Below are 18,596 nucleotides of genomic sequence, written 5' to 3'. Positions count from 1 at the left end.
CCTTGGATGGTAATGAGATGGTGGTGGTGGGAGCTGTTAAGGTTCCAGAAAAATTAGTCCCAGCATAGGTCATGCCTTCCGCCCGCCATCCTGTGACGCCTGGAGTTCCTATTCAGAGAAAAAACGTAGGCCCTCGGACCCTCCAAATTCAAGATGTGACATTTTCATACTTTTTGAACTCTATCTAGTATTATATCCTAGTGATTAGGTCCTGAAATTAAACAGGTACAGGATCTGAATTCTTAAAATATGATTTTAGTGTTTATAATTGTCATTGGAAATAGTTATTATGATATCTTAGGTGTTAAGATTTTATTAACATTTATGTACATACAGTAAAGTGCTTCTATGACTGTGCATTCATTGTTTACTCTTGGTAGGTCTGTCTGGTACTGAAAGGGTAACATGTGAAATCTGCCAGTTGGCTGGCGATTGAATATGAAGTTGCTGATTCCTTTCCACTTCCCACATTCCCTACTCCTGGACCATTAATTTTGTAGGACTCAGGTTAAGTCAGGAAAGGAAAACGGGCCGCTTAAAATGAGCGTCCTCAAGGAAAGGCTCTGGCTCCCACGGCCTTACCCACAGAGCCTCAGTAAATTCCTTTCTGCAAAGTGCTTGCTGCTTCACTTCCAGCCATGCCTCTGTGGGGTCAGTCTCTAGAGCAAAGAGAACTGTGACCACAGTTGGCTGACAAAGAAGACAGAAAAGAGGGCAAAATAAGGAAGTTTTTCCAGGTAGCTTTTTCAGCACATAGGGCCCAGTCTTTGAACTCCCAGCCCATACGCAGTATTTCCTGTCCTCATAGTTTCCGTATCTTGGTCTCCTAACAAGCACTGAGCAGTGAGTGGGCTCTGCTGTCTGTCTTCACCTGACTGCTCTGACTGCGTTCATCATGCTCGGCTCAGAGAGGACTGGAGACCCTGGGGATTAGTGTGTAGCAGAGTCAGTAAATCATTTGGTTTGTGTAAAATGTTTGGAGAAGAGAGTAGAGTGGTAAAGTGAGTTAACGTGAGTACAAGGGGTGCTGAAAAAGCAGAGGGACCGCCTCTCCTGTTTAATTGTATTGTGATCTTGAACAAAAAGGTCTTTGTTAAGTAGAAGCTTATTTTAGTTATTTGCAGCGGTAGTAAAAAGTTATCCATCTAATGCAAATAAAGAGCAAGGCTTTGGGTTTCTGAATCCAGATCTCCACACAATTGTGGAGAGAGAGCTTTGGAAGACACTGCTGTTAGGTGGCCATAAATGGCGACAATGCATAAGTGGACAAATAGGACAGATGAAAATACGCCGTTCGAGAAAAATAGCCTCCTCTTAATAAAGTACATGAAGTTCTTGCCTCCTGCATCTGCCAGGATATAATGACCCTCTTAACAGAAAAGGAATGGGAAATAAGGAGTCTGCAAGGTGGTTACCTAAGCCTGTGGTAACATTTTAAATTGCTTCAAGTTGCAGTTTCCTGAAGAGAAGTTACAGGTGTTGACCGGCCCTTTTGGCTGCTTGGCAAGACCTGCCATTCAGGCAGGCAGTTCAGGACTTCCTTCTTACAGAATTTTGCTTCACTTTTTCCTATGGAAAAGGGTCATAGCATTTTATACATTATAGAAAAATATGAGATAATTAAGGTCAGGAAAAAATAGGCAGGGAAAAATAAGGAAACATACTTCTTTTCCTGTTTCATAAAACTTTGGTAGAGTACTAAGTAAGACAAACAACTTTATAATTAGAAAGAAAATTATGAGAAGTCATTTTTATTCTAAAAATCACATTAATGGCTTTGTCTGCCACACAGTTATTACCAATTGCCATTAACTTGTTGGCACATACAAGCTTAAAATTTATTTCATATTCTGTAGTCCTAATAATTTTTTTGAAAAAGTACAGCATATTCAAATGGTGTAATTAAAGCAAGTAGAATAATAAACATATATTTATGAAGGGGTTTGAATGTATTTGTTTTAAGTTGAACAGATAATTTCTGGTGATTTTGTGACTCATACAGTAAATAATTAAAATACATTTAAATTCAAATATTAACATTTCAATTTCCAGTTTGGTGAACATAAGCAAATTTTTATGTTTGTTTTCAATTCCTGCAAAGCATATTAAAATTAACTTTTCCACCATTTACGTAATGTGTATAACTAAACTTCCTTCCTACTGTGAAACGGTTTCATTTATTGCTATTTGTAAACTGTCTAGGATAGATGCAGGGTGGATTGGGCTCAAAACTCCTTGAACAATTTCTTTTGAAATAACACTACATACGTTAAGCTCAATTACACATCCAAACAGCCACAGCTCACTTTTGGTAATTTATTCATTGATTTAACATAGTACCCAGAAGAGCCATGCCTGCTGTCATTTTTGTAATATATTATGTTTTAAATATACTCATGCTCACCCATGCACACCATTAAGGTGTGCATAAACCTGTGTTTCTCTCTCCTGACAGCTATAAATGTTTGTTATTATTACACAAAACATATGTTCATGTTGTTTTTGTCTAAATTATTCTATCTGGGGCTATAAAGTTTTAATGTTATTAGTTGCCCTTAGAATTTTAATGTTTCACTGCTATAACCTTCTTAGGATTTCTGTGCAATTAAATAGAAACTATTTCACTGCAGCCTGGAAGAACAATATATTTTATACAAATAAAAAAATCTTGCTCCATTTTCTTTCATTGTAGTAAAAATGTTTGCTTGACAGTTTTTCTTTTGGGTCTGTGGAAGTCTCACCTATGGTCATACCTGAGCACCAGCTGCATGTAGAACATTGCTGTTCTCCCTGCTCCTGGCGTCTGCTGGAAGGACATGAGTTAAACACCCTTTCAGCCAGAGGGCTGATTTTTCACCAGCCTTCCAGGGGTCATTCCAGATGGTATTTGGTGGATGCCACTTGGGCCCAGCTTTGGGCTAATACATACAGAGACCAATCTGGACCAAATGGGAAGTCCACTATAATTCCAAATATGTGTCTAACTACTTTGTTTTCCCAGTGTGGGTCAGGATGGTTTTATTTACAAATTAGTGGAAACCCTTTTATTTGGTAAGCCATGGACATGCTTTTCTACTATGGCCCATCTCCTTTCTATACCCAGTCACTATGCTTGGTCTAGACCTCATCGTTCCAACCAGACAGAGCTGCAGACTAATCTTGAAATCTAATTTCCCATGGTAGGATCAGTAAGTTGCAAGTAATTTGTATTTTACAGATGAAGTTCTAAGGGCATCTTGACTTGTCTTCCTATAACCCTCTAGTTAATGTTGGCGGTGCCCACTCCACCCCAGATCTTTCCCTATAAAGTGTTGGGGCTTAGTAATGTCACTAACTTTTATTTGACTCTCAGCTTCAATTTTACTTCTATAGACCAATCACTCTATTTCTATTGTCATCTTCCTAAAACACAGGTTGGATCACCTCAAACTCCAGCTCAAAAGCTTTGCCACATGTAAACCTGGACTTTAACAAGGCGTTCAAATTTTTTCTCGATCCAGCAGCAAATCACTTTCCAGGCTTATTGGCCCTTTGTTCTGTTGCACAGCACATACCTCAGCCCGCTTCTCCACATCTTCCCAGCCAGAGGTCCAAGGCTGTTCCCTCTGGGTGGATGTCTTCTTTGCTTTCTGTCCGCCCAAACTCTTGTTTCCCAAAGTCACATTCAAGTGCTGCTTTATTCACTAGGCACTTCCTAATTCTACCTCAGTCAAAATTAATTGCAACGGCTAACTTTTTAAAGTTCCCTCCGTTTTCTTTTCTTTTCTTTCTTCCTTTTTTAAAAAAGATTTTATTTATTTATCTTTAGAGAGGAAGGAAAGGAGAGGAGGAGAGAAATATCGATGTATGGTTGCCTCTCATGAGTCCCCTGCTGGGAACTGGCCTGCAACCCAGGCATGTGGCCTGACTGGGAATCGAACGGCGATCGTGTGGTTCGCAGGCCTGCGCTCAATCCACTGAGCTGCACCAGCCAGGGCAATTCTTTCTTTTTTTTTTTTTGAAATTGAGTTGATTAGGTGACATTGGTTAACAAAACCATACAGGTTTCAAGTGTACAGCTAAACCATGCCTCATCTGCGACATTGCTCGCCCACAGCACACAGCAAAGTCCCTTCCCGTCCCCACTTGTACCTGCTGCACTTCTACAGAAGTTGCCTCTTGTGGGATTTCGTACGTGGTTCATTTTGTCTTATCACTGTTCACTAGATTATAAACTCCTTGAGGGCAGGAGGTCTGTATACCTCTTCCTTCTTTGTTTTCTTACCAATGCCTTACCTGGTATGTAATAAGTACTGCCTTATTGATGTATGAATTAACAATATTTCTTTTTCCTTTCTTAACCTTGAAATAATTGGGAATCACTGAATATGACAATTAGGCTGATATCAACTGATGTTTTATCCAATCCCCCTGCTTTTGTTCAGGATTTATGTACATGAATATACAGACCTGACATGTCTGACAGACTTAATGGAAAAGGAGATTATACATCTTCTCGGAGCAACACGTTGTGTTAATGGAAAATAACCTCGTTAATGTACATGTGTTTTTTGCTTACATCTGAAAGTATCATCAAATGCTCAGTTCATATTGTATGTGTCCTCTGAAAAAATCAAAGATTATCTGGCCTTTATTCTTTGAATAATCTACTGAGGTAGAATTTCAATGTGAGGAGCAGAGAAACAAAACAAATGAACTTTGAACTAGGAGTATGGTATATATATCAGCACTACCTCACTTCAGTTTACTGCCCAGTTGGACTGATGAGAGAATTAGCTGGCTATTTATTAATCAGTATTTGGTATTATTTTGTCTTTCCAGTTCATGAGTTTCAGTCACCACACAAATATTGGAATTATTTTTTATCAACTTGATTTGTTCTTAATTAATATATAAGGTTTCAGAGCATTATAAGGGCTTTATGTTTATCCTTTAAATGATGCCTCTCAAATACATTATGGAATGTGAATTTCTCAGTGCTCTCAGGAGCAGAGCCTACTAGGATGTTATTCTAGCAGAAATTGGGCAGTGTCCCTTTCTTTTATTCTCTGGCCTACCTACCCAAGGTTAATGGTAATCTACAGGAAAGGAAAACAGGAAATGAAGTTCTTAGAGGATTTGTGAAAGTCTCTCCTGTTGAAATCACCCTTTTGGAGTCTTCTTTTTGTCTCACACACTTCCCAGTTTAACACCATATATGCAAAGCCTACTTGGAAAGAGACTGAGAAAGCCACATTTAAGTCATTTTCAGCATGTATTTATCTATCTATCTATCTGCTTATTTATTTATTTATTTACTTCTTAGAGTGGTCTTGAATGGTGGTGATTTCAAGGTTTAAACAGGCAGCAGTTATTACTTATGGATAGACTTCCTTTATTTTATACCATTTTAATTATATTTGATTCCACCACCACCCTCAATTATATGGTAAACTTTCTGCAAGGCAAAAGGAGATGTGGGAAGAGGGTAGGGGGCAGAGAGATTTGTGTGGAGCCTGAGTAGCTTTCTCTTTTAGAAAGAGAAAAACCTGTAATGCCACATTTGTTGTGTTGGAGATAACAGAGAGCAGTAAATGGAGGTGTTTGGTTACAAAATAATCTTCTGTAGAGTGCTTATTACTGCTTAATAATTGATTGTGTTACCAGAAGTTTTCTCAGTAAGGGAAGGTTCAAGGCAGTGCGTTATCTGGTGATAAGTGGCCACAGTGGTCATTAGAGGGTGTCAATGCTATTAAGATGGAAAATTTAACCTTCTATTGAAGTTTTTATTTAAATGTTATTAAGTTCAAGGAAGCTTTTTATTGAGGTGCAACCATCCAAATTCTACAACTGGGCACCATGAACTAATGGACACAAAATTATATGTTCTTCTGATAGGCTGATGGGGCTTCACTAGAGTTTCAGAGGCCCCCACAGAGCTGTTTGAACAAGGCTTTAACAAGGTGCTCTGAATTCAGCACCAAATGCTCCGAAGTCTCCTGTTTGAATTGGAGTTGGGTGAATGGATATGACTTCGACCTGGAAAAAGAGAAAAAAAAAAGAGGGAATAATAAAAAGAAAGTTTTTTGTTTGCTTTCTGCCTTTTTTTTTAGAGTCCATTTATATGGCTAGTTTTGGATCCATTTGTCAGGCCTTTAAAATACAATATACATCTCCCTTCTTTCCTCCTCTTTCCTTTTTATCTCCAACTAAATGGGAATTTAAAAAATCCCTTTCCCCCAAAAGAGGAAAAGAGGAAAGCTCTTTTTTTCCTAAATTTTAAGGAAGTTCATCTCTCCTGAGAATCCCAGTCATCAGTGTGTCACCGGTTCTATCAGAATAGCAGTAGCTATGAAAAGAAGGAGAAAATAAACACTTTATCAAAATATTTAAGTTGAGCCAAACAAAAGGAAGAGTCAACTTTGCCATCCATGATTTATAAGTAAGCTGTTTTCTAAATAAAAACATCCAACCACCTGCAGTTGAGATCTCATGGAGAAGTGGGGAGGGGGGGAGTGAGTGGTTGGGGAGGGAATCTTCTCTTTTTCTCTAGGAACAAAAGAGTGATGAGGCAATTTCAAGGTTCGCAATTTTACCTCTTTGAGCCAAGAGAGGAAGAGCTATGGGTAGTGAACAATTTCATAAACACAGTCATTTCATACTTAAAATCTTTTGTTTTGCTGTAATCATAAACTTTTTGAAGATTTGGTGTTAAGTTGGTTGGCTGCCATTTTACAACAAAGAAATTTGCTAAAGGAATTGATAACAGCCTTTTTCCCCCTTTGGGAAAAGATTTAGCCTACTTTACATTTTTGGTAGATAGCCAGCATTTTATCATTTAGACATGTCATGTTACTGTGAAAACATTATGCATTATAATAGCATAACTTTATGATTTGCTAAAGCTCTCGTTTGGGGGGGAAAAAAGGAAGAAAAGGGGGAGAGAATAGGCAAGCATATTTTTTTTTCCGTGTGAAAGCCATTCCGGGTATTTCCCCCCCAAGAACTAGTAGAAGTTCTTAAACCAGCCCCCGTCTCTGAATGTCCAGGTGTTAGGGTCTTTGTAAGGGTGAGAGATCAACCCAGAGCTTTGTTTCTTACCAGAGAACATGCGTGTTTGCTTACGATGGTTCCAGTGGAGCTACTTGCATACAAACATTCATTTGTCAGGAAGCTGGAAGAACTAGACCCCAATTTTTTTTCACTTTAAAAAATTGTATTTAATTATTTTTCAAGTACAGTTTTTTGCCTTTTACTCCCATCCTAGCCCACCCACCCCATGCTCCCCACCTCCCTCCCATTTCCACCCCCCCCTTAGTTTTTGTCCATCGCTTCTCGGCCTTTTGGCTAAGATCAAGTGTAGTTTTTGTCCATGTGTCCTTTATACTTGTTCCTGTGAATCCTTCCCCTTTTCCCCTGAAATTCCCTTACCTCTACCCTCTGTAGACCCCAGATTTTTAAATACTACTAACCTACTTCAGAGTTGACATTGCATCTTTTGTGAGAATGACAATACTCTATTATGTTGACTAACCAGTGTTTGGAATGACATCGATGTGAGTTGAAAAGAAAACTGTTTTTCAGTAGTATGGTGAACATGACCTTTCTGTGTGATAACTAGAAATTTATTATTCTAATACACAGATTTCTCTCTGTGTACTAACTGAGGCCGCAGTTCTCAACTGCCTCTGCCTGTCCCCATTAAATAAAGTTGTCACAATTTAACATGTAAAATGTTTAATTGAAGGTCTCATCTCATTTTAAACTTGGATTTTGAGAAGATCTTGTTTTATAGGCTGGTTTAATTTACTTCAAACCATCTTTAAATCACAATTAGAAATGAGGTCCAAGATGAGAATGTAAGCAAGCAGCCAGTTCAACATTTAGTAAATGAACGACTTTTTTTCAAGTATAAAAAAATATAATTGAAATTGCTTCATGTTGCTATTATGGAAAAGAAAAGCAATATAATGCATTACTTGTAGAATTTAATGAAAAACCTGCTTGTGCAATGGAGTTGGGTATCAGCATTGATTTTATTTTCCAAGACATTTTTATAGTAATTTTTACAATAGTTCAGGGAAAAAGGCAAGAAATGATTTTGGATCAGAGAGAAAATATTTCTTTCAAACTTCATATCATCTGCTAGGACTTAGATGCAAGCAATAACCCCAACAAAAGTGAAATTATAACCTGAAATCATGTGAGCCTCCAATGTTCTTTAAAACTTGAGGTAAAAGGTAAGCTTTTTTGTGTAGAATGCATTAAATCTGCTTAAACAATGTAACCCTTTCCTGATGCAAAGGGGTGAGTTCTTTTAATGGTTTAAATGATTCATTGTTCTTTCTAATAATAATAGTAATAGATGTTTATTGAAGATAACCTGGGAACTACAGAAAATGATTACAAAGAAATAAATCGGCCTTGGCTGGTGTGGCTCAGTGGATTGAGTGCTGGCCTGCGAACTAAAGGGTCGCTGGTTCTATTCCCAGTCCAGGGAACATACTTGGCACATGCAAGCCAGGTCCCCAGTAGGGGGTGAGTGAGAGGCAACTACATATTGATGTTTCTCTCTCTCTCTTTCTCCTACCCTTCCCTTCTGTCTAAGAATAAATAAAATCTTTTAAAAAAGAGATAAAATCACAAGTATCTTACCATTGAATTGTAAGAATGGCTAACATGCTTATGTATGACATTCCTTTCTAGCCTTTTTTCTACTGCCAATAATTATTGTGATTTTTAAAAATTTGAAGATTATATAAAGAGTTTTAAATCAGTTAAGGATATTTTATACTTCATGTTTTTTTTATTAAGAAATATGCTTTCATGCCTCATTTTCCACAAATAGCATTTCATTTTGTTTGGGTGGTTTGTTCTCATACTTAGTCTACTGATGTCTCACATTGTGCTTTAAATACCCCATTTATTGTTTATCATGTAATTTTTAGAAAATTATTCTTTGAGCACCCTATGTTTGTGTATAAGATTAAGATCACCACTTCTGTGCTTATGCAAATAAACTCATGATGTTATAATGACAGTTTATATTTACCGATTTTTCCACTTTTTGGAATGCCTTCTTGGATACTTTATGATTTTATGATTGGATTTTATGATTGAATAGTTTATGATTTTTTAAGATTGAGATGGGTTAGATTTTAAATAGGTTTTACAAATGTGGCAAAACAGAGTTAGTAAACACCATATATTACAGTTGGGACGTTGTACAAAACTAGGAGAAATACATTTATTGATCTCCTGAGAGCAATAATTGCAGCGTGAAGAGATGGGATTCTATTCAGAATTTTTTAGTGCTTCGCAGTTTGTTGCTGTGACTGAACCCAGCCCTCCAGCATTTCACCGATAAGATAAAGCTCATAAGACTATCTCGGTCATTCTATGGAAAGTAGCCTTAGAACAAGCCATTGAAGGTGCCACATAAGTGAGATGTTTAAAATGATTGAAAAATTTACAGCAGCATTTTTGATGGTTAATTTAGGTAAAGGTCTTTAGAAAGCAAATACTGTGTAGTCTAGAAGTGGCTATGCTGCCAGCCCTCAGCGTTCTTTCATAAACATGGCTACGGGAGCAGGTCACCCTCTTGCAGAAGAAGCCTCCTTAGCCATTCTAACAGTGTTCTGTGATGTTTAGGGACATGGCACAGGGTGATGGAGAGTGAGACAACTCTCTCCGCCTAGTGTTGGAAATTTCAGTGTTGTATTTATTCCTTTCACCCGAGGCTTAAAAACATTTGTTTTAAAAAATTGGGGTTGGGGTTTGAGTGGGAAGTGTTGTGACTGGACCCCCGTTTTGCTATAAACCATTAACCGTACTTCTTCATTCTTGCTCAGGTGAATGACAACAAATATTTCTTGAGCATCTTATATGAAAAGTATCTTAAGTCTTCTTTAAATGCCTTACATAAAACGTGAGGAGCTTTTGCTCTACAAAAGGGGCTTACTTGCTAGAATCACCAGTCAATTCACTTATCCATTTGTCCGTTTATTCTACAAATATTTATGAAGTATTTAATATCTACCACACATTCCAATTTGTTGTCTTCCCCAGACTTTGTAAGTTTTGTGTTCCGGGAAAAGTTGGGCTTCCCCTAAAAGATTTGGGGAGGGTCACAAGAGGAGAGTTAAAACCAGTTTTTAACTGAATTCGTCAGGCCCGCCTGATCTTTAATGGGAATGTTCTGGTTTCAGAAAACTGTGCAGCGATTCACATCTATTTCTAAGAGTCTAAATAGCAGAGCTTGATGGGCAGCTCGCAAGGGGTCCAAAGAACCAGGCTTTGGACCAGAGGAGCAAAGACCCTTTGGAAAAAACTTGGAAAGACTTTGGAAATGATAAATGACCAGTTAGGACAAGAGACTTGAGTAAGAAAACCAGACAGTACAAAACTAAGATTCAGACTTTAGCTTCATAGGTTTAAAAAATTCCAATTACAGGCTCGGACATGACTCATTCTAAGAGCACTATTACATCATTTTTATTTGATGTAATAATTTGCATATGTGGGGGTGACTTGTTTAGCACCAAAATGTATTTAAATTAGTTCATTCTTAACTATCAGTCATTGTATCACATATATTTTGTATGCGACTGGAATATTTTATTAGGTGGGTGGTCACAAAGAGTCAACACGTGAAATCTCAATTGTAACACCATCTAGGGTAGAAAAATCAAGAAGGTATGGACATATGTTAACAGGGTCTTTTCTCTGTTTACTTTTCTAATATAATTTAATTTTAATTGTAATATGAAACATAGTGTAAAAATTCATGTCTACCCCATCAATTCATAAAATTGTCTTTGACTGACTTTTTTTAGTCTTTAACACATTTTTGGCCCAGCATAAGGCTTTTGCATCAGAAAATATGGAAATGGAATAGCAGTTATTCTCCTCAGGACATAGCCCTTCGAGGAGAACAAGAGATTTTACCCCCTTCTATGAAGTGTACTCATTTCAGTCGGTTGCTTTAATTTACAGTGACAGCATCTGTGAGGAGCCCAGGCTTCCTCTGGTAGATGGAATTATTGTTCCCATGATTCGCTCCCATTTCCTGTAAGAGGCTTATACACCCCTGCCCGTGACCATGTGACTTGCAGGCCTCCTATGGAGGTGGATGCATCGCCTGCCCTCCCAGGGCTGAGCTAGATCTTGGCCGTGTAACTTGCTTTTGACAATGGTAAATGAACAGATGTTTTAAGAGCCATTGCGGGCCTCTGTCAGCTAGATCTCTGGCTCTTTTCCTCTGCAACTAGAATAACATGTCCAAATAGGGGCTTCTCCTTAAGCTTGCGTCCAGGAATGAAGAAGACAGATGGAGAAAACTCTCATCTCACTCACAGCCATCCTTAGCAGACATGTAATGTGAGTGAGAAGCAAATGTTTGTTTTTGTAAGTGCTGAACATTTGGGAGTTGTTACTGTAGCAAAGCTTATGAAATACAAATACAGTTACCAAAGGCCCGACCAAGTGTTTTCCCATCTTCTTCAAACCAGTCTGCTCTTCTCCTTAATTCTGTCTCCCTCCAGCACTGCTTGCTCTCTTGCTCACAAACCTTCCATGGCTCCTTATCTCAAATTCAAACCTCGTCTATTTCTAAGGCAGCCTACAATCTTACTCACGTGTCAAACTCATTTTTAGTTTTTACCCTGCTCCACCTCTATCACTAATTGGGCCAATTTCCTCACTGTTCTCCTAGCTCCACACACGTTTAGGTCACTGGAGGGCAGTGGTTGCAGTGGTTCCATGTAGGTTCTGGATACAGACAGCATAGGAGTGAACCCTGGGTGTGGTTCACCAGCCGGGTGACCTTGAGCTAATTACCAAAGCTGTTTCAGTTCCAATTTTCTTATCTGAAAAATGGGGATAAAGTACCCAACTCGCACGGCTGGAATACTAGGTAATATAAAGTGTGTCAAGTGCTCAGTGTGGACCTGTTACATAGTAAATTCTCAGTAAACGCTGTTGCCTTCACCTGGAATGCTTTTCTTCCTCCAGATTATCTCAATGCTAACCAAACTTCAGGTTTAGGTTTAAAGCCCACTTTCTCTGTGAAATCTTCTCTTATAATTTTAGGGTACTATCATTACTTGCTCTCTATCACAGGTGGCAAACACAAGGCCCGTGGGCTGAATCCAGGCCTCCACCTTGTTTTTCCTGGACCGGCACCTTGTTTCTACCCAGAGGCAGCACCGGAGTAGTTACGTTTATATCGTCCTAAAACTACATGCAGCCCTTTGAAGGCAACTGCAAGGCTAATGTGGCCCTCAGTGAAAATGAGTTTGACACCCTTGTTCTATATAGTTTCCTCCTGGTTTTAGGCTTCTTGAAAAACTGCTATGAGTTCAACCTACTCTGTATCCTTCTATAGATTGAGGATAGCATGGCTGTCTGACCTAATTGATTGTAATTTTCTCGTAGAGGTTATTCATTCTGAGAGCTGGTTATTTTGTTCAGGGAGAGGGATGGAGTTGGTGTAGAAATGGCTATAATTGTAGTGGAAATCTGCTTTCAGACCACTCTGAGAAGGATTGACATCTGATATGCCATCTAGCTCTCTTCCTGAATACACCACAAACTTGGAAGCGTCATGTAGCCATAACAATAGGTTTGTGTTAAGATAAAAACATGTTAAGAATTCCAAGCTAAAGGAAATGAGGCCCAGACATGAGGGTCAGTTTTCAGTGCAGAGCTCAAGAGTGACCTCATATTACTCAGCTTAATCAGGGGACTTTTTAAAGGGAAAATCATTCCTAGCTCACTGAAGTTTATTTTCTGCCAAAGTCAAGTTGTCTTACATTATTTGGAACTCACTGCTGAATACTTTATTAATTGGTTTCAAATTGGAAAAAAACTTACAGCCTTTCCAGGAAACTCTGGAAACTAGTTTGCTTTAGAGAGGGAATGGAGGCCTGGAGAAAGCAGCTCACCGATTCCATACAACTGGGGAGAACAAGGAATTGTGGGAAGCCAGATGCATGAGTCACTGATCAGACTAAAAATCTTTGCTTGGGGCTTAACATGTGTGTAAGTTATGTGCAAAGTAAGTAACCGGGGCTCTCTATTTTTGAATGTTTTATTGCCCATTTTAAATTGTATCATTCACTGAAAAAAAGAATCACATGAAGCAAATACAACATGGGCTCATCTGTAATTATTAAATTGAAGGTGATTTTAGAAAGTACTACCCTCAACAGAGAACTCTATTATTAACTTATCTGGAATAAGGAAGCTGTCTTGCAGCTGGGAGCTAGTGCTATAGCTTAGGTTAGATAAATGAATTAGAACAAAATATGACTGAAGAACACTGGTAGATATAGACAATGATTATGTCCAAGGTATTGATAATTATAGTAGGGGGAAAGAATTTCAAACATCAGAAAACAATAGTGTTTCACTGGACATATTTTACTAAACACATAAGGAATGTTGAAAGTGAGTAATTATAGTGGCAAATTTTTTCAAAAGTATGAATACATATGTGGAAGTTATAGGGTTATGTATGTGAAGGAAATAATAGTAGGAGAGGAGATTGCTTCAAAGAACAGGGTGTTATAAAGCCGTATTTATTAGCTTTGTGATATCAATGTGGCACCATTCAATTTATTCCTTGTTTTATGTTCGATAGTTCTCAAGAGACCAGAAATCCACCATTAAACTTACTGATTTGCATGCAAATAGTAGTCTTCTTCCTCAGTTGTATATAGACTAGTATTTGTAAGGAGTCAGTATTTTACCCTGAAATACTGTGCACTCACTTAAAAAATTATTTAAAATAAAAGTGTCTCAATATCTGTTAGACATTGTAAACAAAAAGATCTATATACCTTTAAAAATAACAGATTTTGAAATGCAGTACGCGGTACACATAGAACGTAATTGCTGGCAATCAAATGACTTGCCCATCAAAACAAGCAAATGGTGTCTGTTTTACTTTAAATTTATGGATATTTTCTTCATTAGGCACTTATCAAAACATCATTGCTGCACTTGGAAAATGATAAAATTTCCCTAGGTACTTGACAAATTTTGAAAAACATACTTCTGATGTGAGAGTTCAAATCAGTATAGCTAAACTAGAGAGAAAAGACTGAGAAGTAAATATTTCAGGTTTATATTGACAGGCACTGTGAGTGGAACTGGCGGTTCAGAGTCGAGAGAAGCACGACCCTGCTAGTCCTACAAGAGGCCGTGGCGAGTGTGAGAGAGTGGTGCAGAACTCTGCTGTGAGCGCAATGCAATAAGCGCAATGGTGGAGAAGGGCATTGGCACCAGGCGCCATGAAGGTGTTTTAGATGGACTACCTGGAACTTATTTTCAAGGAATGAGTAAAAATTGGTTGGGTCAAGTACACTTCAAGTGGTGGTCACAGTGTGACACTCTTGGGAAACAGTAAGCAATTCCATTTGGGTGCTGGGGAAGGGAGAAGTGACATGTGTTGAGCCCACGGAGGTGGGCAAGAAGCAGACTGTGAACAGACTTGTGCTATAAGTATGACCATTGAGCTTTTTCAGCATGATAGTTAAGAGACAACTGGATAAGCATTTTAGCAAGAGGGTGACATGATCAGCTGTGAAATTTAGAGGGTCTTTGAAAGCAGTGAAGAGCGTGGACAGGAGGTATAAAATGGGGCCAGGGAAAGCAGTGAGGAGGGGGACCTTGTGATGAGCGGGTGTGGGTAGTGACAGTGGGAATGAAGGAGAGGATGGCTTGGAGAGAAGTTAATCCTGCAGTAGGACCTTGGCCCAGCCTGTCATCTGTAGTTATACTTTTGATATCTGTGAAACAGGAATGATAATAACACTGTGTACTTGAGAGGGTTGTTGTGAGGATTAAATGTAAAGCACTTAGCAGAGGATCTGGCACATAGTATAAGTTCAATGAAAATTAGCTTATGATACTGTTAACAATAACATCAGCTCCTAGTTCTTGAGCTTGGCACAGAACGTATTCAGACCCAAGAACTCTAGGGCAAGAGGAAGGCTATTTAGCATGCAAAGTGAAAGTATACTTGAAGAAGAGATTCCAGTGGGCTGCTCAGAGAGCTGCCTTGGCCTTTGGAAAGCACTGAGCCAGCAGGGCCAGGTCAATGCAGGAAACAACTTAAAGAGGCAAAAGAAGGGCCCTTGGAGACAGGGTCAGGGGGTGAGCTGGGATGAGCTGCTGCTGCCCGCTGCTCCTCTGGTTGTCAGTCATGTAGGGACCCTTAGAGCTTAGGAGAAAGAAAGCAAAGATACACGCCTGAAGAAAGAAGACACGAGCATGCTTTAGAGAGAGTGCACACTGTGTTTTTGGTCTTAAGGGTTTTTATCTGTTTTCTAAAGGTGGAAATTTTATGGGAGGTCTTGGGGGGAGGATCTCAATTGAATATCAGCTTCCCAGATTTATTTTCTAATATGGTGATTCATCAAAATGAATGTATAGGATCAGGGTCAGGGCCTCTACTGACTGGTTGGTGCTAGAATAGGGGGTCATTGGTCATTGCATCTGGTCCTAAATGCCAGCCATGGTGTCACTTCTTTCGGTTTTACTGCTTTTCTGGGCCTAAAGCTGGAACACAACTGAGACCTAGATGTTATCTCTAGTTTGACCAAAACTCTATCTCTGTGGTCAAGAGGACAAAGGCTTTGTTCCTCAGATTATCCGATGCTGATCAGAACCTCATTGTTCTAGGGCTTCAGGCTTAAAGGACTGGTTGTGCAGGGGAGAAGGAGGCGGGTGAGTCAGGGTGCTGGCTGGGGCCAGTCTGGATGAGCTGTCCATCTCCGTTTCCCCATTGTATTTGCCAAGGAATTGTCCTGACTTCTTACTGTCCTGCCTTGTACATCATAATACATCAGGATAACTTGGTAACTGATGGGGAGTGAGGGAGAACATAGCAACTGCTGGCTTTTCATGGTCTATGGAGTGAAGAGTGGTGTATTGACACAGGTACTTGAGGAGGAGGAGCAATTCAGGAGGACAGAAGCCAGGTTGTAATGGGTTTAAGAATGTGAAGGGTGAAAAATTAGAGAAATGATAGGCTACTCTAACAAGATATTTGACTGTAAAGGGAAGGAGTAAAACAAGATCACAGCAAAAGAGATATGTTATTTGAAGATTTTCTCTTTTTGTTTTATTTTTATTTTTTTGCTATTTGTTTGTAATATGTATGTGACTATGTTTAATTGAGTCAAGAGTGAGGAAATAATGGAAGGGAATCATTGGTATAATGACCCCTGGGATCAGGTTGGAAGAACAGGAAGACAAAAGAGAGCTGCTCTATGGGCAGGTATTAAAATTATTCAACTCACATTTGGAAAGAATAAATGTATTAACAATGAGAGAGAGTGAAGGAAGGGGACAGCAGGGGAGGGAAGGAAGGTGGAAGGGGGAGGTGGGGAGGGGAGGGGAGGGGAGGGGAGGGGAAGGACAGAGGAAAAGTGCTGGAAGAATCAGAAAGGTTGTGGTCAGATAGTGGGACCTGGAGTTTGTATTTGCATATCCTAGATATGATAAGAATATGGTTTGGGAGTGCATTGCAGAATGGTTAGGTTATCAGAACTGAAGAAGCCAAGGAACTGAAATGTGAGAAGAGTCACCCTCAGGTACATTGGACTTGTCCAAAGCAGCTGGGGATGGGGGTGGAATCAAAGATCTGGAGGCAGGTGCTGTAATCTTCAACCAGTGAATGAGGAAAAAATTTCAGTGGTAATGAGCCACACCGTGATTCAGAATGAATCTCAAGGGGGGTGTTTTTAAATTCAGGTGAAGGAGCCAAGGTTTGGGAAAGGCTGTCTCTCTTGTGTACATTATGATTAGTGGAGAGGGGAAAAATGAGCCCATTTCTACTTCTGAGGAAAGGGCCAGTGGGGATGTCAGAGGGTGTGCTGAGCCTGGAGCAGAACTGGATGAGAGTAAGTGAAAAGACAGAAAAGGGTGCCTGTCTTTGGACAGCAGTCAAGACTGGCAAGGATGAGAAGCATGGTCGAATCCACCTGTCCCAAACTTACAGAACCCAGCCAGTAGGGGAGGTCCTGTAGTTCACTGAACAGGAAGAGAGTTCAGTGGAAAGAAATTTAAATATTTGTCATTACAACTACTACATAGGTTCAAGAACTGAAAATAGCACAAGAACAAAAATATGTTTACAGTGCTGACTATTATCACTAAGGTCTTTGGAAATAATGTCAGGTTTCTGCCTGGAAGCCCATCTCCTCTAAGATACTCAAAGAAAAATCACCTTGTCACCCTCTGCCAGCTCAGTTCAAACTTGCACCACAAACTTCTTATCCTCCCTCAAAAGTATCATACATGCAGGTGACTTAGCTGGCCCCTAGTCCCTGTCTCCATTCAGGCATCTTTTGGAGTCTGTGGCCTCAGGCCTCTGACTGGTGGCACCCAGGCCTGCATTGGTGACTGGTGGCAGCCCCCTGCTGCTGACCACTGACAGATCAGCACTCGGGAGGTTGGTTGGGGCACAGGGCTGACAGGTCCCAGCTGCATTATAAATTTGGAGGCATGGGGCCTGCCATTAACAGGCCCAAGCCTCCGCCCCTCCCTTCTTACCATCCCTGATGTCCTCAACTGGGAAGAAGGGGAAATCAAAAGGAGGAGCCACGGGCTTCTTTTTGGGGGGAGTCCCTTTAATTGTTCCATGGGCCCAGATACACACAGGTGCAGCTCAAGCCCCTCCCTAAAATTTGGGGGGCTTTGTACCCCTGTTAACAAAACTTCCATTCTGACACAGGCGATACCCTTGAGGGTGACAGAGCCTATGACCTAATAGACAATGTATTTAACTCTGTCTTATATGCCCCTGCTTAGTTTATTTTTCTCTTCTGGATCTAACAGTACAACTATTTTGCTATTAGCATTTTAGCCAGATAGATGAGGGAAAGAAATAGAAGAAATGAGAATCTAATCAGTCAGTGATTAAATATCGTGAGGAAACCTAAAAAATGGTTGAGTTTTTGTGAAATAACTACTCAAAATAGTTATTTAAAGGCTTGATTCAAGCATTAATGGAAAAACTACTTTTGTACCTATGTTCTTTTTCTTCCTCCTTCCCTACCTTTATTTTTTCCTCTTCCCTTCTATTTGAAACACATGTAAGTGTAGTGTTTTTGACTGCTAAGGCAGTGTGCTTGGGTCTATGGTCCTGAACGTGCCCGATCTTGTCTAAAGCACTGTGCGTGGTAGTTGGGGAGGCAGTGTGTTGGGTGTGGTGTACAATGAACAGGTATAGGTCCCAACTCCTAAGGTCATTATGGATAAAGTGATTGACAGAATACATAGTCATAATGATAAAACCAGCCCCAAATGCCTGAAATCAAAGAATAAATGATATCTTATGGGAGTAGAGAGGAAGGAGCAATTAAAAAATACGAAATGTCTTACGAATTTCTGTGCCTCTGGGCATTTTCGTCCTGACATGGTAGTAACACTTTCTAAATTTCAAAATCTAGATGGCTTCATGTACGTAGGGTTTATTTTGGCTCTCTATCATCAGCATGGGTAAGTGACATACATGTGATATTTAAATACTATTATTTAAATACTATTACTATTGGGCAGTTAAAATATATTAAGGCCATGAATCTGGCCTGAAGAAAGAACTGTAG

The 18,596-nt window shown here is 39.5% G+C and overlaps 1 protein-coding gene and 1 pseudogene across 6 annotated transcripts in view; both read left to right on the top strand.

Annotated features, from left to right (window-relative positions):
* Positions 1–18,596, top strand: part of AKAP6 (A-kinase anchoring protein 6) — a 481,121-nt gene that overhangs the window by 276,655 nt on the left and 185,870 nt on the right. The window lies entirely within an intron of this gene.
* On the top strand, positions 7,307–7,384 carry LOC118989934 (uncharacterized; annotated as a pseudogene).

This window comes from Sturnira hondurensis, unplaced genomic scaffold (genome assembly GCF_014824575.4).
Source record: "Sturnira hondurensis isolate 20B ecotype Veracruz unplaced genomic scaffold, ASM1482457v3 Scaffold0006655, whole genome shotgun sequence".
In the NCBI taxonomy this organism is placed as follows: Eukaryota; Metazoa; Chordata; class Mammalia; order Chiroptera; family Phyllostomidae; genus Sturnira; species Sturnira hondurensis.
The sequence above is the reverse complement of the archived record's forward strand: the minus strand, read 5'-3'. Positions and strand labels throughout refer to the sequence as shown.